This window comes from Jaculus jaculus, chromosome 3, assembly GCF_020740685.1.
Source record: "Jaculus jaculus isolate mJacJac1 chromosome 3, mJacJac1.mat.Y.cur, whole genome shotgun sequence".
In the NCBI taxonomy this organism is placed as follows: domain Eukaryota; kingdom Metazoa; phylum Chordata; class Mammalia; order Rodentia; family Dipodidae; genus Jaculus; species Jaculus jaculus.
In genome coordinates, this window is record NC_059104.1 from 91,689,355 (window position 1) to 91,709,556 (window position 20,202).

The 20,202-nt window shown below is 40.8% G+C and overlaps 1 non-coding gene across 1 annotated transcript; it reads left to right on the forward strand.

The window, feature by feature from the left end:
* The first annotated feature begins 19,590 nt into the window (after window positions 1–19,590).
* LOC123459698 lies at window positions 19,591–19,693 on the forward strand. Its single transcript, XR_006636456.1, has one exon. It is a non-coding gene; the product is annotated as a U6 spliceosomal RNA (small nuclear RNA).
* The last annotated feature ends 509 nt before the right edge of the window (window positions 19,694–20,202 follow it).

Sequence of the window (20,202 nt, forward strand, 5' to 3'; positions counted from 1 at the left end):
CCAGATACATGAAGTTCATAAAAGACCCCTCCCCATGCAAGCCTATAGAGACAGTAAACAATGTCGAGGAAAGAGACTCTTCACTGGAGTGACTTGCAAGGTGGGTAATGTCACTGCAGGAATGCCACTTTTGTCAGTCATCACCTTCATCTGGATGGGCTTTTTGATGATGTGCCTTGTCTTTGAATCATCCATGTTTCTACCAGCAACCCCAATAAACTCATTGGTTCACCAAGATAGACTTGGGTAGATTCATTTCTTTGGTTGGTCATTGGTGCCCTATCTGAATGATTAGGTGTTTTTTCAAGTCTCTAGGAAATGTGCTGGAATACTTGCCTATCTGGATCTTTGAAGACGTGGGTGGAAGCCTTCACAATGGCCTAGCTTTTACATTCTGCATACCTACAGAATCAGCACAATGAGGTTATGCCAAAGCCTACTACTAGCTCAAACCCCACTGATCATAGCTGTGACAGTTTCTGACTGCCTGGATGAGGAACACTGGAGGCACTTGACTAGGTAGCCCAGGACGGGCAGGAAGCCTTGTAGCTTCTTTATCAATGTGCACACAAGAACTTTAAAGTCTTTATGCCCTTGAACCAGGCATGGGTGGGGCTGGTCAATTCCTGAGATGCTTTCTAGGCATCTTTTCTATTGTCTTTTCACCAAGTATGTGGGCACTTTTTAATGATTCCAATTTCTTTAGCAGCCACAATATTTTAGTGTTAGCAGTTACCGTCTCCTTGCTGGGACAAAATACCATACAAAAAGCAGCCCGAGGGAGGAAAGGGCCCACTTCAGCCCAGAATTTCAAGAAGACGCTTCATCGAGGCAGGAAAGCATGGCATGAGCAAGATAGTAGGGCATCGCATCTCTACAACAGACTGAATGAGCTAACTGGTAAGAGGGCTGGTCCAGAAAACCTTAAAGTCCATCCCCAGTAACATACCGCCTCCAGCAGGGCTGTACCTCCCAAGAGCTCCACCAGTTAGTGGAGTGTAAGGAGGGGGCTTAATCACAAACACTTGAGGCTGCCAGGGGCATTTCACATTCCGACCACCACAATAAGCTCCACCCCACTCCATGTCTTCAGCCTGAATCCCCATGGCATTTATTTTTCTTGAGTTTGCTTCAGTGGCATCCTTCCAGGGCCACACGGGCCCACAAAATAGACACTGGTAAAACTTTCTCTGTGTTCCAAGGAACTCAGTTTCCCAAAGCAGCAGGCTTGAAAGCCACCTCCTCAAGATGGCTGTCCAGGGCCATGCTTTCCTGCGGAGAAGTGGAGAGTCTGCTCAAGGACCAGCAGGCTGCGCGGCCCCCACATCAGTTAACTGCCGCGCGCCTTCCTGTTCTGCCTCTTCTTCTGTGCCAACTTCTCCAAACCACTTCTCCCCCTTTTTCACTCTCTTGTTCTCCTCCCCTCTGCTGTATCACCCCAGCCATGGGAGCTCAGCCCATGTCTCATGCGCTGATGAAGGGCTTCTCTTAGATAATCACCAGGGCCTGGAGGTCTCTGTAACCCTATCTTCCCAGCATTATGTGTTCATGTGCTCCTTGAGCCACTCACCTTTCTGACAAGCTGTTTTCTCTTTGTTTCTTTCTGGTATGAACTGCAGAGAATCTGAAAGGTTCTGTTTACTTCCATTCCACCATCTTGCTTTTCTCCAGGGGGAGTCATCTGACTGACAAAGTTTAGGTCACCAGAGTCATAGTTTAGATAACTATTGCGTTTTCCTTAGCCTGAGTTAAGAACTTGCCCTTGAGTGCAGGTAGGAAGACATGAGTAAGATTAGGCCTTTAATGACTACTTGCCTGATTAAAGATAGAAAATGTTCTTTTTATGTCAAAACATTTTTCTCTTTAGTTCTTGTGCACACTTATTGCTGTCAAGAACTGCTGAGTTTTCACTATCTCTTTTGAATGTGTGTCTGTGTGTACATGTTCATGTATGTGCACATATGTGGAGGCCAGAGGCCAGCCTTGTGGTCATTTGTCAGGACTGCCATCCATCTCTCTTTGGTCTGGAGCTCACTAAGTAGGCTATAGTGATTGTCCAGTGAGCCTCAGGGCTCCACCCATCTCAGCTTCCCCGCTGCTGGGATTACAAACACATACCACCATAGGCCACTTTCACATGGATTCTGGGAATAGAACTCAAGTCCTCATGCTTGTAAGACAAGCACTTGACTGAATGATCTGCCTCCTGAGTCCTTCACTGATTTTTCAGTCATGTTTATTTTCCCAACATGGAGATAATAAGAATGTTTTGCTTTTCCTTGAGTTTTAAAGAATTGTGAAGAAATGACCACATAGTACTTTATTTTACTTTTAAATCTATTTATTCACCAGGAATATGCCAATCTTCTCAATAAATATATTGCACCCTTGACATTTGCTTATGTACATTTTGTGTTTGATGTCTTGAAAAACATTAAGTATAGTTTTGCAACCCAATAAGGGATATTTCTTATGAATTTACTATTAGTTCTATACTTTTTAGTGACATCCCACTAGTATTTTCATCAATCAGGAATAAAGTAAAAATACCAGATAACATTATTGAAAATTATGCATTTTTCCCAAAGTTGTAGCTAATGTAATAAAAATGAAAATGGAAAGAGGTAATACAATTATGAAAGAGGGAATTAGGCATTCTAATTATTGCAGAATTTTAAAATGATTTTCTCCAGTTAAAAAAATTTCCCTATATTCCTAAATCTTGTTTCTTATCATAGTTCCCTTTCCTGATATAAAAATCTTTAGCTGTTTCTTATTGTTGTAAACATGTCCAATCTGTGGCCACCGGGCCACATGCAGGAAAATGTGGCTATGAGTGAGACTAGCTATGAGTGCAGCCCTACACAACATCATGAACTCAAAGAGTGAGAATTTTTGGGCTGGAGAAATGGTTTTCTGGTTAAGCACTTGCCTGTGTAGCCTAAGGATCCCAGTTCGGGCTTGAGTCCCCAGGACCCACGTTAGCCAGATGCACAAGAGGGTGCACTCCTCTGGAGTTCCTTTGCAGTGGCTGGAGGCCCTGGCACACCCATTCTTTCTCTCTATCTGCCTGTTTTTCTCTCTCTGTCTATTGCTCTCAAATAAATAATTAAAAATAAACACAAAATTTTTTTAAAAGAATGAGAATTTTAATGATTGCTTTGTAACTGGGTTGTGTGGTTCTCAAGTGTGAACTTTGTAGATGGCATGTGACAGTGCCAGAAGGTTATATGTGCCTATTATAGTTTTGAAACTTTAATGATTATGTATGTTAATAGTAAACTAAATCGTATGTTATTTATATCTCCATATATTTATATAAGTTTATAAAGTAAATACCCCTAGTTATATATTAACATTAGTGTTTTTATGCACTGAAACACAAAACTCAAATTAAACAACTGAAAATATAAAAAAAAATAAAGAGAATTTCTAATGCTTTTGTTTAACATTTCAGTGAATTTCTTTGAGTCCCCTGGAGACCACATACATACTTCATTTTGGAAACTATTGGTATATAAGATGAAATTCAGATCCCACTAAAGATGAATGTGGAAAGCCAAATTTTATTTCTTATATTATCTGTAAAAAAGAACTCTTAGAAAATAAATAAAAAGGAACTCTTTCACAACTTTTTTCTTTTACAGTTGGATGAATAATTGAGTAACATTATACATGTTCTTAAATGTGTCAGTTTCCTACACAAGATTGTATTCTATAAACTACCATTCTCAAGCTAAATTTACTGGAAGGGTACTTGCACATGATATCCTCTTCTTCTTCCATGTGTGTACGTACGTGTGTGTGTGTGTGTGTGTGTGTGTGTGTGTGTGTTGGTTCCATTGATGAATAATTTTAGAGAATTAATATAGTCAGTATCTGTCCTTGCATACTCACATTAAAAATATCAAAGATCTGGGGCAAGTCCTAAAGCACACAGCTAACTAAATTTTCAAGCTTAAATTTCCATGAAATTTTATATTCACAAAACACTTATTTTGCATTTCAGAGGGGCCATTCCACAAAACCCACTCTGAACCCTCCTGTAGAGGATTTTCCAGATTGGCTTTGTGACACTGATTTCAACTGTGTCAACTAGAGTGAAGAAAAGTTGTTGGTCTCAATGAGTTTGGTAAGGTATCTTGTCACAACTGAAACATGGAAATAGTATGTTTGCCCTTTGCCACAGGAGATTTAAGTTAGGGTCCCTTATACATTTTGAGAGAGATTACTTCCAGTAATCTTCTCAGTATTGCTAATATGTCTGAATCCTCTTTATTTTTCCATGGAAGATGGGCTGTTGCCTTTTTGATGTGATGTTGCTTCTTTGTCAGAGTATCTTAATTAGAGCCAATGGGAAGACCTTCATATTCTTGATGTTCTTTCAATGAGAGGTTTTCCTTTCATTCTTTCCCAAATCAGCAACATAACCTTCATGACTGCTCTCTGCCCTGTTAAATTCTACCTGACCTCTGCATTTCAATCTGTCTAGAAATTTCTTAAGCTGTCTGATAAGCTAAAATAAAGGGGTTCAGGAAAGTGGTACTTTGGCAGAAGGGTAGTGAAAATGTAAGCTCTGTAGGCTCCTGACAGAGGACATTTGACTGAGGCAGAAACTTATGACACTTATTCTACTATACTGTGGTTCACAATCTCGAGAGAACGTGAGTGAAGGAAAATGACGATGCATCAAATAAAGTGCGCCAAGAACATGGTATTACCAAGATACCTGCTGCTTGGAACTAAGTGACCAGAAACCCAGGAACCAAGTAGGCAAGGGTCCCCACAATCACCTGATTGGCCCCAAGGCTCTGAGATAGCAGAAAACAAGTATGTGGTCATGTGACCTTTGCATCACTCACATCCCTCTTGAATCCCTCCATTGTATGTGGCTCATTATTATATTACGATGACTTCATTTGTGTGAGAACCAACTGTCTTCACTCATTTTCTGATCAAACCTCTTCAGGAGAGTGACCAGCAGCAATGTGGGAGGCATATGAAGGTTATGAAGACACGCTACCTATGATCCCAACCCCTGTCTCCATCTCCATCATCTCTCCTCTCCTTCACCCACTTTAGGTTTTCTTTCTCTTCAGCCCTTAGTTTTTATACTTAGCTGAGTGGAAGAATGGTCTAGATTTCCACCCCCAGAAGGGTTTTTGCAGGCTGAATTGTTTTATCCTGAGCTGTGGAGGATACAACTACTTGTTTGTTATTTTTTTTTAATTTTTGGCTTTTTGAGGTAGGGTCTGACTCTAGCCCAGGCTGACCTGGAATTCACTATGGAGTCTCAGGGTGGCCTCACACTCATGGTGATCCCCCTACCTCTGCCTCCTGAGTGCTGGAATTTAAAGGCGTGCTCCACCAGTCTGACTTACTTGTTTGTTCTCATTGTTGGACACAGAAGTACAGAGTGAAGCCTCAGGGAGATGCTGAATTCTGGCTCATTCTTCAGAGTCCCTGTTGTCATTGTGGAGCAAACATCCCAGCTTTTGATAGTAATCAGCTTGTTGACATCGATAGTACAGTGCTTCATGCATTTGACTTTTGATCTACTTTGATAGGAGTTAAAAGTGGTTTAGCTGTCTGCTTTGAATTAATAAAATTCCTGACAGAAGATTTACTTCTGTGGGGTAAGAACCTCTAACCTAACCTGACATTTGCAAGCTCTCCTTATCTGTTCTATCCCTCTTCCCTTCATACCTGCTCCCCTGAGACTGTACACATAGATGCATGGACAGGTCATAAGCTTCTGCCTTCTCAGCTTCTGCTTATCCAAAGCCACTATCAGGGTGGAGGTTCTTGCTTCCACCAGGAAATTAATGCATTGAGCTAGGACCTGATGCTGGAAGGAGAAGTATAAAGTGTGGCAAGTAGATCATTGGGAATGATCCAAACTTCATTGCTAGCCTTTCTTTTAAGATTCATCTATCTCAGTTTAAGTATGTTCTGGCCACTCTGTCTCCACTTGGCTGGCTGCCTCTGGTGAATCAGGTATATGTTAACAGCAGAAGATTCTGTGGCAATATGTGCACAGGTGTACCTTACACTGTGGCCTGAAGCAGTGTTGAGTGTCAAAACATGTCACCAGTTTAGGCACTGGAATAGTAATGTAGTGACAGCTATTGGGGGGCAGGAGAAAGAGAGGGAGGAAAAGTCACTTCCTGAATAGACAAGACCTTGAATAAGGAAGAGCCAATGTCTCCAGTTGGAAAGGCTGTGATGTACTCAATATGACAAGTGTGGGCTACTTTCTGGGGCAGTACTACTCAAACATACTCCACAGACCTAAGCTGTCTGCACACTCACGCTCCGTCACATGCATCACATTCTAAGTGTTCAAAAGTTTCTTTTAGCAAGCTGGAATATATTTGATGAATTTTCTTAGTAATCTATTTCATTGTGTTATTTAAAAGTGTTTCCCACATGATTTGGAAATTAAAATCAGAACAAAATCTGGCTATTGACCAAAGATAGTGCTTTTCTAAAAAATTGCCTCATGTAAAGTGATATAGCTGCTGGATCTGGGGAGATGCTTACTGGTTAAAGGCCCTTGTTTGCAACACCCAATGACCTAGGTCCAATTCCCTAGTGCCCAAGTAAAGCTAAATGCACAAAATGACACATGCACCTGGAGTTCATTTGCAGTGGCAAGAGACCCTAGCAAGGCTATTTTTCTCTCCCTGTTTCTCTTTCTCTCTCTGCTTATAAATAAATAGAAATATTTTACCAAGGACTCACCTCTACTGATGGCAGTTTGGGCAGTATCAAGAGCTTTGGGTGAGAGGGATTCCAGCTATTTTGATCATTCACTCCTCTAATTTTGCACTGTAGCCTCTCACCTCATGGGCCTTGAGCCAGTACTAAGCCAAGAAGAATGGCTACTGGCTTCAACAAGAGGCCATGACATATCCCTGGAGACAAGTAGACTGAAAACAATATCTTAGGAGAAGGCACTTTGATGCATAGGACTATGAGACTGAAGATCCTTGTGCCTTTTGCCCTATTTACTTACGTCTACCCACAAACTCCTGCCAATGCCAAATTTATGGTATGCTGGTCATTGCTCCTAGCAATATTGAGGCCCACTCTCTGAGATTTATAAATGTTATTTCTCTTGGGAAAAGCAGTCTCTGTAGATACAGTGAGTTAAGGATCTTGATAGAAGAGATCATCCTGGATTATCTGGGTAGACTATGAAGAAAATCACAAGTGTCATGAAAAAAGAAAGGCAGTGGGAGTTTCCACACACTCTGAAGGGGAATGGCAGCAATAAGATGGGTGCAGAGTGATGCCCACAGGACCAGTGGAGGCACCAACCAGCAGAAGTTAGAAGAGGCATGAATTTTCTCCTCTACTCTTCCACATCTTGCTTTCAACCACGTGATTCCAATTTCTGAATCTATCCTGGCCTCTAGACCATGAGAAAAGAAATTCTTCCTTGTTTACAGCTACAAGTTTTGGGGTTTTCTTTAGGTAGCTATAGGAAACTAATAGATTAACATTTCAATGTTGTTCACTTGGGGAAAGAAAATTTGCCACCTCTTGATAAAGACATATGTGTACATCTATGTATGTATGTATGTATCTATCTATCTATCAATCACCTATTATCTATTGGTTTATCCATCCATCCATCCATCCATGCATCCATCCAATATTTATCATCTATTTCAGGCCTTCCAACAGATGAACTGAATAGCCCTGGTTACAGCTAAACTGTGGGAGAATTTTTCTTCATCAAGTCCTTTAGCACCACTTTTGAGGAAGCCTGTCATGTGTCAGCACTCCATTTTTGCTTGCAGCAAATACTGTCTATTGACATTATTGGCAAACCAAGCTTGAACTAGTTATTATTTTTCATGGGTATGAGTTGAGGCAAAAGCCTTAAAAAGTGATATGAAAATATGACCACTCACTCATGTCTTTTCCTTGGATTTTTACGAAATGTATCCACACTGCATTACAAACTCCTCCATTGCCATCTTAGCTTAGGAAGCACTTAATTGGACAGTATCTTTCTTCTGTTGGGCAGCTCTGGCTACAAAGTCACTTGGTATCTCATTGACACTGCTTCACTCAAGAGCTTCTATTCAAACGAGAGTGATTTTGTGATGAAAAATGCATGGTTTCCCCCCAGAATCAGAGATCTGTGTTGCATCTCCTGGCAGGACCTACATCTTTATGCATCTCCATTTTCTCCATTGAGCCCAGGCCTACCTGGCCAGGAAGTTAGTCTTAATATACTGTGGACCTTGTCTGAAACTCCACAGAGAAGCAAGAAGTTCATATGCATATCAGAAAGTGTTACAGTAAACTTAACTAGTTTGTTAATTAATACATGCCAATAAATTTGTTTATTAAAGTTCAGATTTGGAGCTAAGGAGATGGCTCAGTGAGAAAAATGCTTGCCTTGCAAGCATCAAGACCTGAGTTCAATCCCCAGAACCCATGTAAAAATGCTGGGTGTGGTAGCTCACACTTGTAATCCCATTGTTGAGGAGACAGATACAGGAGGATCTCTGGAGCTTGCTGGCTAGCTAGTCTAGCATTATTGGCCATCTCCAGGCTAGTGAGAGATCTCATCTCAAATATAGGTGGATAATGTTCTTGAGGAATAACACCTGAGGTTTTCCTTTGGCCTCCACATGCACCCACAATGTGTATCTGCAAATACATGAACATGCACACACACAAACAAACATGCGCTTCAGTTTCATTTTCTACTGTGGGCAGTCACTACTGAGCTTCTCAAAAAAATTACCAATGGCTCTTAATCTTCTTCTTCGTTTTTTTTTTTTTTTTTGCATTAATGAACATAGTGTGCTCTGGAAACTTCCAGCATGATGGATTCTAAAATCTTACATACCAAAGCTCTAGTGATAAGGGAGAACTACTCAGAGAGCACAGTTAGGCCCACTGGGTTTTGATGAACCAGAAAAAAGAGGTGGAAAGCCTTTGACCCTCTGCCCAGGATTATTTGACTGGAATGATGAATAGTAAGTAACCTTGAGAGGAAAGTGGTAGAGGTCAGATGGGAGCAGAGATCCAAATGGGTGGTTAAAGCAAGGTTATCTGGGCTGTCTTGAGTGCAATCAATAAAAGAATATTGTATTCTTCTGGCATTTCTTATCCCATGTTTGGCTATGGTGACAAAGCGCTTAGCAAAGAATCAAAGGCATCAATCCATGAAAATCATGAATGCTTCTAATTCCTGTAAGACTTGTTTTCTCTCCCATCATCTCTGCTGACTAGAAAGCACTCTGTGATCGGTGGTTGCTCACTGTGCAAAGGAGGTGGCCCAGGCCTTGTCTGCGCGTGGGCTTTCTCCTTTGCTTTCATTGCCTTGTCTCTTCTGCCTGACCTCACCTTATAGCTCAGCCCTGGAAAGGCTGAGTCTACACTGCCTGTACAATGCTAGGGGTTATAGCCTGATTCCTATGCTTCAGAAGTGAGTAGCGAGCCAGGAAGTTTACTGTCTGCCTCCTGAGCTTTTTGTAAGCCACCCCACTCTGACTGGCTCAGTTAGTTCTGAGAAAGAGCGATGTTCTACTGCTGGACAGGGGGAGTGGTTGTCCTCAGCACCACTTGTCAGCATTTAGTGCACAGTTATACCTGAGGCGGAGCAAATCTCCTCACTTGAAATAATGAGCTTCTGGGATGAATAAAGATGGCCAAATACAAAATAATTAAGAAGACAAGGTCTATGCATTTCAATAACTCATGTTCCTTCTCCTTCTTCCCCTCTGAAAGGGAAGCCTGGGCCAGGGCTGGAATCCTTTCCAACTGGAAAGAGAACCTGTCTCCATTCAGAGCCAAGACAGAGTTAAATAAGCCATTGTGCCATGTGCTCATGGGTAATTAGCCATGAAAAGAATCTGCAGTCTCCCTCCATTGTTCCTCACAAGCTGTCCTTTTGCCATTGCCCAGGCCCCCAGGCCTCAGTGCTGGCTCTCTCACAGAGATATGGATGTCGTAGCCATGGAAACTCCTCTGTGCTAAGCAACTTCATGGTCTAATATTATGAAGGGGGCAGGGGTCAAAAGCCAGTGTGGGGCTTTGTCTCTGAAGCCCAGGAAAACTGTATCAGGAATGAGGCAAGATCAGGAGCTAATGGGGGAAGAGGGGATCTCAGAAACCCAGAGCACCTCCGCCCTCCAGAGAACACCTGGGAGGCAGAGATGATCAAGGCAAGACATTGCAATATGTCTCTGAGGGTCCTAATTTCTCCTTTCCCATGTTTCTCTCTGGGTGTTTCACAAGTCTTCCTTCAGGTGCCTGTTTCCTGCTGATCCCTCCAGGGAACCATGTGACTTCCACAGCTCCATCTGAATGTGGAATTTTGTCACTCCGCTTGCTGCTTGCTATTGTATTTGAGTTTCCAGAACAACCATGCACCAGGACATGGTAGAACTATTGAGAGGAGAAAGTTCTCTGCTCCCTGAATTCTTAGAGGTTTCTTTGAAGGTGACATAGAAGAGGGAGTGTTAGATTCTCCTGGGGCATGCTTGGAGCACAGAATGAGAGGCTGTATATCAGTGCTGTCCTTTCCCCACAGTCAGAAGACCTGAGAATACACTGGGCTCCAGCTGGTGTGGGTGTTGAGGAGGCTGACCTTCTAGACGTTCTGTGATTACTTGTGGCATTGCTTACCTGGTTTGCAGTGGACCAACCTCACACCATACCATTAAGAGGTCTGTGCTGAGCCTGAAAATCCCTTTACTGTGTTGACTAAGAAACTGCTTTTGATCCATATAAAGTGGGGTGCCTCCATGCCTCCCACGCTGCTACTGCCTCAAGTTTTCCCAGCATCTGAGACTGCTATGACTTAGTTCTTGGTCCCATGGGCTGGGAGTGGGGGGTATGCAGCTTATAAGGTTTCATGAAAACAAAGTTATTCTTACTTATGCATTAGTGAACTTGTTCCCATTAGTGTTTATTAATTATAATTTATAATTAATTATAAAAATAGTGGTTTTCATTAGGACATTTTTATGCATGTATATAAGGTACTTGATCATATTGATGTCCTCTGTTAACTACACTTATCCCTCTTTCCATCCCACTGCTGTCTTCTATCCCCTAATAATCTTCTTTCTACACTTTCCTTCCTCCCTTCTTTTCTCCCTCCATCTCTCTCTTTTTCCTTTTTCCTTCCTTTCTCTTATTCTGCATATGAGTGAAAACATGTGGCACTTTCCTTTTTGATATATTTATTGTGCTTAATTTAATGTTCTCCAGCTTCATCTATTTTCCTAAAAAACATGATTTTTGTACTTCTTTTTAATGTTTTTTTTTGTATGTGTGTGGTTGTGCATCTATGCTGTATGTGTGTTCATAGATATGTGGACACATGTATGTGTGCATGAGCATGGGCCAAAGATTGATGTCAGATGTCTTGATAGGTCTTCCACCTCATTTACTGAGGCAAGGTCTCTGTCTTGAACACAAGGCTCACTGTTTGAGCCAGTCTACCTAGCTAGCTGGCCCAGGACTTCCTGTTTCTGCCTTCCCAGTACTGGAATCATAAGTGGGCACTATGTCTACTTGGGATGCTGGAGATCTGAACTTGGTTCCTCACTCTTGTGCAGCAAGCACTTTACCCAGTTAACTATCTCCCCAGATCCAATTCTGGTCTTAATGGCGGTGTGAACATATCACACTTTCTTTTCACATTCATGTGCTGATGAGTGTCGCTAGGCTGAGTCTCAAACTCTGCTGCTGGAACTGCGCTGCAGTGAGCATGAGCATGCAGGCTTTGACAGGAACGCCTGGGTTTCCTCAGGTATGCATTCAGGAATGGCTCACCTAACTGGACCATATAGTAGTTCAAGTCTCAGTTCTGCGAGAAACCCCCACAGTGATGTTTGTAGTGTAAAACTATGCATCTTGGTTCTTCCCCTCCCCTGACATCCCTGTCAGCATTTGTTGCTTTTTGTTTTCATAATGGAAATGTGGTGAGATGCATTTTAATTTGCATCTCCCTGATGGCTAGGGACATTCAGCCATCATTTCATGTATTTATTGTTTCTTCATTAGAAAAGTGTCTGTTTGGCTCATTTGCTTGTTTATTGATTAGATTACTTCTTCTGGTGTGTAGCCTTTAGAGTTTCTTATGTGTTCTGGATATTAATCTCATGTCACATGCATAGCTGGCAAACCTTACCTGTCTTTTGTAAGCCAGTGGTTGCCTTTGCTGTGCAGAAGCATTTTAATTTAATGTTATCCCACCTGTCAATTCTTGTTATTTAAATTAGATTTTTGGTGCTTTCAAAATATAATGAAACTTGGCATAATGACAGGAAGACAATACTTGTGTTTTTTAAAATCGGTCAATGCAGACTCTCTGTAAGGTACAGCTTTTTGTTGTTTTGAGATAGGTTCAGAGTCAGAGATCCTCGTGCCTCCTGTATTTGTTGGTTCCCCAAGCCCTAGACATTCATCACTCAGCCAGAATTTAAGGACAGTATCAGCAACATGAGCAGAGAGCTCCATGCCCTGCATGAAAGGGCAGAAGTAGGCGGGAGTGGAAGTTGTGTGGCACTGTGTAGTCAATCCTATTTGATCTTAATGGAGAGGAGATGTGCTCACTGATTGCCAGGACTGGCATGGCTCACAATTATTAACATCTCCCATGTCAACTTCTCCAATCTCTCAACATAACCATGAATTCTATGTGATAAAGAGATAGGTGCTTATGATTGCATGTTTTAGATAAGTAGATGAAGATCCAGGCTAAGTGAGTTATTGAATAATGGAATGAGCTGTGTGAGCATTGGACCCAGTCCAGAACTAGTCCAGAACTCTTTAGGAACAAATCAATAAGGCAAACAGCCTGGCTAAGTCAAAGTAACTTATTTACATATTTTCTTTCCACTCCAATATCCATATATAAATATATATGAACAATGGAGTAGAAATATATATATTCATATATATACATGAAGTATATAAATATACGTATATTTAAATATATGAAATATATATTTCAAATTGCCCTTGACCTGCTACTACCCAAACATATCTTCATAGACATGTTTTTAAAAATTATTTTATTTTTAAAATTATTATTGATTTTTAAATGTGCAAATACAAGTTGAATATATTTGTGGTATATACTTTGATGCTTTGATATATGTATATGCTATAGAAAGGCTCAGTTCAGCTAATTAACATAGTGCTTCTCAAACATAATTCTTTTGCTGTGAGACTATTTAATTTTCAATTATTTAATATGTAATTAACTATAGTTGTTACACTTTCTAACAGCTGTCCTCAACTTATTCTTCCTGTGGAACTGAAATTTTATATTCTCTGATCACCTCTTCCCAGTCCTGCCCTAACCCCCGCAGGAACCATGCCGTTCCACTCATGGGCTCAGAGTTCAAGACTGTGTGTTCCACATATAAGGCAGCTTGTGCAGTATTTGTCTTTCTGCACCTGACTTGTGTTATTAAGCATCATGGCCTCCAGCTTCACCCATGGAGATGCAACTGGTGGGATTTGCTTCTTGAACAGGATGAATAGCTCTTCATTGTATACATGTTTCACGTTTTCTTTATCCATTTACCCAGTTGTGAACATACAAGCTGATTCCCTACCTTGGCTGTTGGGAATAACACCACAGCAAACAGCTAACCTACTGCCACACCAATTTCATTCTCTTTGGACAAGCATACAGCAATAAGATTGTTGGATTATCTGGTAGTTCTGGTTTTCTTACTTTTTCTTTTTTTTAAATCTTTAAAAAAATTTTAAACTTTATTCTTATTTATTTGAGAGAGAGAGAAAGAGAGAAAGAGGCAGAGACATGGAGAGAGGAAATGGGCATGCCAGGGCCTCCAGCCATTGCAAACCAACTCCAGACACATACGCCCCCTAGTGAACCTCACCTACATAGGTCCTGGGGAATTGAACCGAGGTCCTCTGGCTTTGCAGGCAAACGCCTTAACCACTAAGCCATCTCTCCAGCCCCTTCTTTCTTTTTCTTTTAAAGAAAACACCATCCTGTTTTCTACCATGGCTCTGCTAACTTACTTTCCCACCAGTGTGAGCCAGGGCTCCCTTTTCTCCACGTATTTGTGAGGCTTGATGATTTGTTGTTTGCTTAATGTTAGACATTCTAACAGGTGTGCAGTGATAGCTTCTGTGAATTAATTTTTATTTCTTTGGAGACTATCGGTGCTGAGTACATTTTTTCATGTGCTTGTTAGCCATTGAAATATGTATTGAAATATGTATGAAATATGTAGAAATGTCTTTTCAGGTCCAGTGCTCACTTTTAATGGAGTTATATCTTTCATTATTGGGTTGAGCTCCTTATATGTTTTGGATATTTATCCCTTATCAGACATAAGGTCTGCAAATATTTTCTTCTGATACTGAGTTTGTCTTTCCCTCTGCCAACTGTTCCCCTTGCTTTGTATGTGCTTTTTAGTTTGATGCAAGTTCATTGATCTATTTTTGCTTCTGTTGTCCAGATTGGCCTCCTTTAAAATTAGCTTTAGTTAGCTTCTTCTGGCTGCGAGTAAAAAAGGATCAGCTCAAATTAACTTGAGTAAAATAAGAGATTAATGTGAAAGTGCACCGGAAATGAAATGTTCTCTGGGGCTGAGGGAGCCGAGAGTCTGTGATTCCTGATTCTACTTTAGTGCCTCACTTGTATTTAATTCCATTTTCTTTTGATCTAAAGATTCCTTAGCCTACTTCAAGCTCAGTCTTTGCATATCCTTGTTTTATATGTGGTCCTTTGTGGATATGCTAGCTTCTCAAAGATAAAACTCTGATAGTGTTTCTTCTACTACTAGCTAACATTCTCATATTTCCTTACTTGGAGTCAGGAGAGAAACCTTGATTGCCTAGCACACTTACAACTTAGGATTCACTGTGATTATATTACATGATTGTGCCTGGTCCAGCCAAAGACATCCTGTATTGGGCTTCATATAGGCTGACATGGTGGCTTAAGCCTACCCTTTGCCAGTGATATAGGAGAAAGGGAAAGGGCCGGAGTCAGTTCGATCTAATCTCACTTTTCCTATTATTTGCTATTCAACACTGACAGGGTAGGGTGTATAATTCAAGGCTGCACTCATTTTCAGGTGCCAACCCCACTCTTGTATAAAGTTGAGAGTGGGTGTCACCTTCCAGTCTATTCCGAGAGAACCTCAGCTTCCTCACCTTGTTACCATTACCTCATTAATATGTTCTCATCATGACACAATGTCCTCCATATTGTTAAATTGAATGAATATTTTCAGACTTTCAAAGTCTCCCAGGTCTCTCTGTGTTAGACACTTCCCTGCTGTAAATTTCTCTCATCTTGTGGGGGGCACTCTGTATCTTTCTCTCCTGTGCTCATACACTTAGTCTCTTGAATGGATTCCCCTTGACAACCAGCCTTTGAATTTGGCCTATCCCATCTATTACTTAACATACTCCATTTGTACCAGTGGTTTAAACACAGCACTCCATGTTGACATGATGCAGAAGACATATTATAAATGTATCTCTTCTGATTGATTTTTATATTTTATTTTTCTTTCCAACTTTCCATGTAGTTCCATGTTTCCATGATGTTCTTTCTACCAAAGAATATCAAACTCAATATGTCTGGCACATATTTATAGCAGATCTACAAAGCATGCCCTCTGAATTCTGCACCATCCTGGTGAGAAAATTCACTACACCAGTGAAAACAAATGACCATGCCATTCATGGTTGCCCCATTGTAGCCAAATGGTCATGGAGATTCTTGATTATCTTACATATACCTTTCATTTATCCGTTCTTATCCATCTTGACATAGTGAAGTAGTGCCCAACATGTAGAGACACAGAAGGAAACTTGGAAAACCTGAAAATATTTTAACAATATAGAGGTCATTGTGACCTTGGAAAGAACATATTTGGTGATAGGAATTTTGTATCTTACCCCCTCCCTTGGACAACACAGTTGTCACATTAATAATTCTAAGTTCAAACTTTTTCACCTTGTCATCCACTTGCCATCTTAAGGCCAAAGTTGGCTTCAAAACTGAAATTCTGAACAGACTGACTCTTTACTTAAAATATTTTAAATTGCTTATCATTGTCTGAAAATATGAAATCCAGTATTTTTATCATAGCATTCAATATCTTTCATCACCCAACACCATATTATCATCAAGTCTTATTGACTATCAAAGGTCTTCTCCAGTCTTATGACCTGGCCACTAATAGTCTCCTTAAAGCTTTATTGTATGATTTATGTTTTTAAAAGCACTTTCCCTGTTTGCCTGAACATCTCATATTTACTTGCATACCACCCCTCAAGTAACATCATGTGCTAGCTTCTACATCACTGTTGAATACTGTTTCTACACTACATTGGGGCAATTCTTCTATTATTTAGCTCTTATGATACTCATTGGCAATGCATTTCTCCTTACTACATTCTAAATAAAATCCTTGGATTGAAAGGAAATTTTCCTTTTTCAGTCATAGAGCTAGCACTCAATATTCAACATTTGGAAATTATTTTACTTAGTTGAGTTCAGTGAATGTTGTTTTATTGAATGAACAAATACTATGGTCTCTAATGCATCTTCCTAGGATTCATATTGTGTAGACTTACTTCTTAATTTCTTTAAACTTCCTATCCATTCATGCCCTCCTTGATTCTCTTTACAAGAAATCCTCTTGGATTGGGGAGATGGCTCAGTGGGTTAAGCACTTGATTTGTAAGCCTGGGGATCTGAGTTTGAGCCCCAGAACCCATGAAAAAATGCTAGACCTCATGGCATGTGCCTGTAATCTCAGTGCTGTGGAGGCAGTGACAGGAAGATTCCTGGAGCTCTTTGCCTAGCCTGTCTAGCCTAATTGATGATCTCCAGGATAATGAGATAACCTGCCTCAGAAAGAGATGAGCAGGGCTGTGAAGATGGCTCATTAAATAGAGGGCTTGCTTGCAATGCCTACCAGCCCTGGTTCTAATTGCCCAGCACAATGTAAAGCCAGACACAGAACATGGCACATGTGTTTGGAGTTTATTTTCAGAGGCAATGCCTCGGCATGCCCATATTCTCTCTCAAGTAAATATACACCTTTTTATTTTATTTTTTAAAGAGTCAGACAGCACTCCTGAGGATAGCACCAAAGGTTATCCTCTGGCCTACACACGTGCATGCTCTACCATGAACATGCATGAACAACTACACATGCCACTGTACACACAAAAGAAGTCCTTTTTCCATTCTCACAAAATAACATAATAAATTAATTTACACTGAAGTCAAAATATTTCAAGTGTCAGCCATCAGGAGACCATGAGACAACACTTTCACAAGGTGGGGTTGGCCTCCTCCTTCCACACTGCCTTCCCACGGCACAGTGTGGATTTCTTGCCGGAGATGACAAATACATAGCAGCATTGACTGTTAATACTCAGTTCCCCTTTCGTTAACTTTTACTGCTTTCTTGGCACTAATTAGTCATGTTATCTTACTTAGCAAATGACTTGGGGAATAGCTGCCTGACCAAAGATAGGATAAAACACAGGATAATTCCGGAACAGTGAAGTTCTGAAAAGAATTGGATGTCCTTAGTCATTTGGAGCAGAGAAGTTACTTGATGTTTTGGGGAAGTGGAAGGGGAGGGAGGGAGATGAAGGGAGACAGAGTCTGTTTGGTGATTCATTCAACACTTTTATTAATTTTACTATAGTCCAGGAACCAGGGATTATTAAAGAATAATAAGGTGATGATTCTGCATTGCAAGAGCTCATTATCCTGTGAGAAAATTGGGTAGTGGAAGTCACAAAGCAATATTTTTAAACACAATGGTAGGTTTAAATATAATATGCTCCTGGAGCATAGATGGAGGAGCAAATAGCTCTGACAGGGAAGGGAAGGCTGTAACTCTGAGAAAGCTGCAGAAAAGGTAAGATTGACTTCTGTCTGAATGGGTGCATGTATTTTACTGATGGAAAATACAAGGAAGAACATTCTAGAGGTAATGTTTGAGGGACTCATTTAAACATTTTTTAAAAAATGTATTTGTTTATTTATTTGACAAAGAGGGAGAGAAAGTGAGAGAATAGGTACACCAGGGCCTCCAACCACTGCAAATGAACTCCAGATGCATGTGCCCCCTTGTGCATCTGGCTTACGTGGGTCCTGGGTAATCAAACATGGGTCCTCTGGCTTTGCAGGCAAGTGCCTTAACCACTAAGCAATCCCTCCAGCCCCCATTTAAACAAATATTTGTTGGGTACCTACTATGTGTGCTATACTTCTGGTTGCTTGGAATGTACAGATGACCACAGAGAGAGAGCCCACTTTCAAGACATCCATGTCTCAGTTACCAAGGAGACTCAATAATTGCTCTAAAGATTTACAGTTAAGTAAGTTGCCAAGAATTGAGTTGATAAAGGAAACTTGCTTGATGAAATGTAAGAAGTCAGTTTTGGGCATGTTTCATCTTATGTCTTAAATATCTAAGCAGTGGTGTTAAAACGTCACTTGTGGGATTGAAAAGGTGGCAGAGTGGATGAAGCAATGGCCGCACAAGTGTGACTACCTGAGTTTAGATCCTCAGAGTCCACATAAAACAGCAGGAGGATGTGGTGGTCATCTATAATCCCAGCACTTAGGAGGTGGAGACAGAGCATCCCTGGGGCAAGGTAGTCAGATAGACTAGCTGAATAGACAAGCTCTGGGTTCAAATAAAGGGCTCTGTCTCAATAAATGAAGTGAAGAGTGATCAAGAAAGATAGTTAATGTAAACCTCATGTTTACACACACACACACACACACACACACACACACACACACACCCCCCACTTCTGCATGTGGGGAAATATATAGATTGAAGTTAATATTAAAGGTTACTATCACCTGTGATGGCTAATAGAGGAAATGAGTGCGAATAGTCATATAGGAAAAAATTCCAGACACAATTTTCAGGGAAATTTCACATTTACTTGTGAGAGAAATGAGGACATACTAATAGAAGAGAATGGGTGTGGCTAATAATGGAGAGAAGAGAAAATGATGTGCTGTCTTATGGCCAAGAATGCAGTGTTTCACTCAGGATTTGCACCTGTGTCTGCAGATGCTGATAGATACAGGAGAGATGAAAACTGGGACATGAACTTTGGATGCGACAGTGTGGTTCCTGCAGGCTGCTAGGGAGCCATTTCATTGCAGTGCAGATGGCGAGCTGAGCTCAATAGGAACCTGTTTAAAGAGAGGGAGCAGGTAAGGAGAGAGGGGGTCAACAGTACTGGTCCTTAGGGAGAGGAGTCAAAGCCATCATGAGCTCATACTTTATCCCCACCTGGCAGAGTGATAATAAAAACAATAGATAAGATGGGTGGCTGAGGCTGTGGAGGCACTGGAACCTTGGTGCACTGCTAGTGGGAATGAATGGAAAGTCACATGGTGATGTACAACATAGTTTTCCAGATCCTCAAAAAGTTAGTTACCAAGTGACCCAACTATTTCATTCCTAATGTGTACTCAAGATAAATGAAAATACATACCCACCTAAGTTACACAAGATTGTCCACAACAGCAATACAACATAAGAGTGCAAAATGTAAACAGCAATACTTTAGCAGCACATACACTAGAGTTGGGATGATGCAGAGAAGATTGACATGGCCCTTGTGCAAGGATGACACTCAAATTCATGAAGTGCTCCACATTTTTATATGTCACATGACCCACAGGATGCCACCCTTGAACATGTACCCTAAAGACTACACTTTGCTATAGAGGTACTTGCTTAGTCATGTTTGTTGCTGCTTTAAAAACAATAGCTAGGAAATGCAATCAGCCCATATGAATAGAAAATGAAGATGTGGTCCATTTACACAATGTAGTTTTATTCAACTGTAAAGAGGAAAGAAATTATGAGAAGCTTGATGGTTCTGGAATTTTACTAAATGGGGTAATCCAGGCTTTGAAAGACAAATATCGAATATTCTTTCTCTTATGTGGATCTTAACCTGGAATAGTTTAATTTGTTTGTAAGTTGTATTAAGCAACAGTAGTTCCATTCGGAGAACTAAAATGAGGCTTGGAAAGAGGAGAAGTAGGGAGGGATTAGAGGAGGAGATAGTAGACACTGAAGGGACAGAATACAGGAGGTAGAAAAGTCTAAGAGAGAGACAGGAAAGGCAGGGAGAAGAAAAGGAGGGTTTCTCAAAATTAAAGAC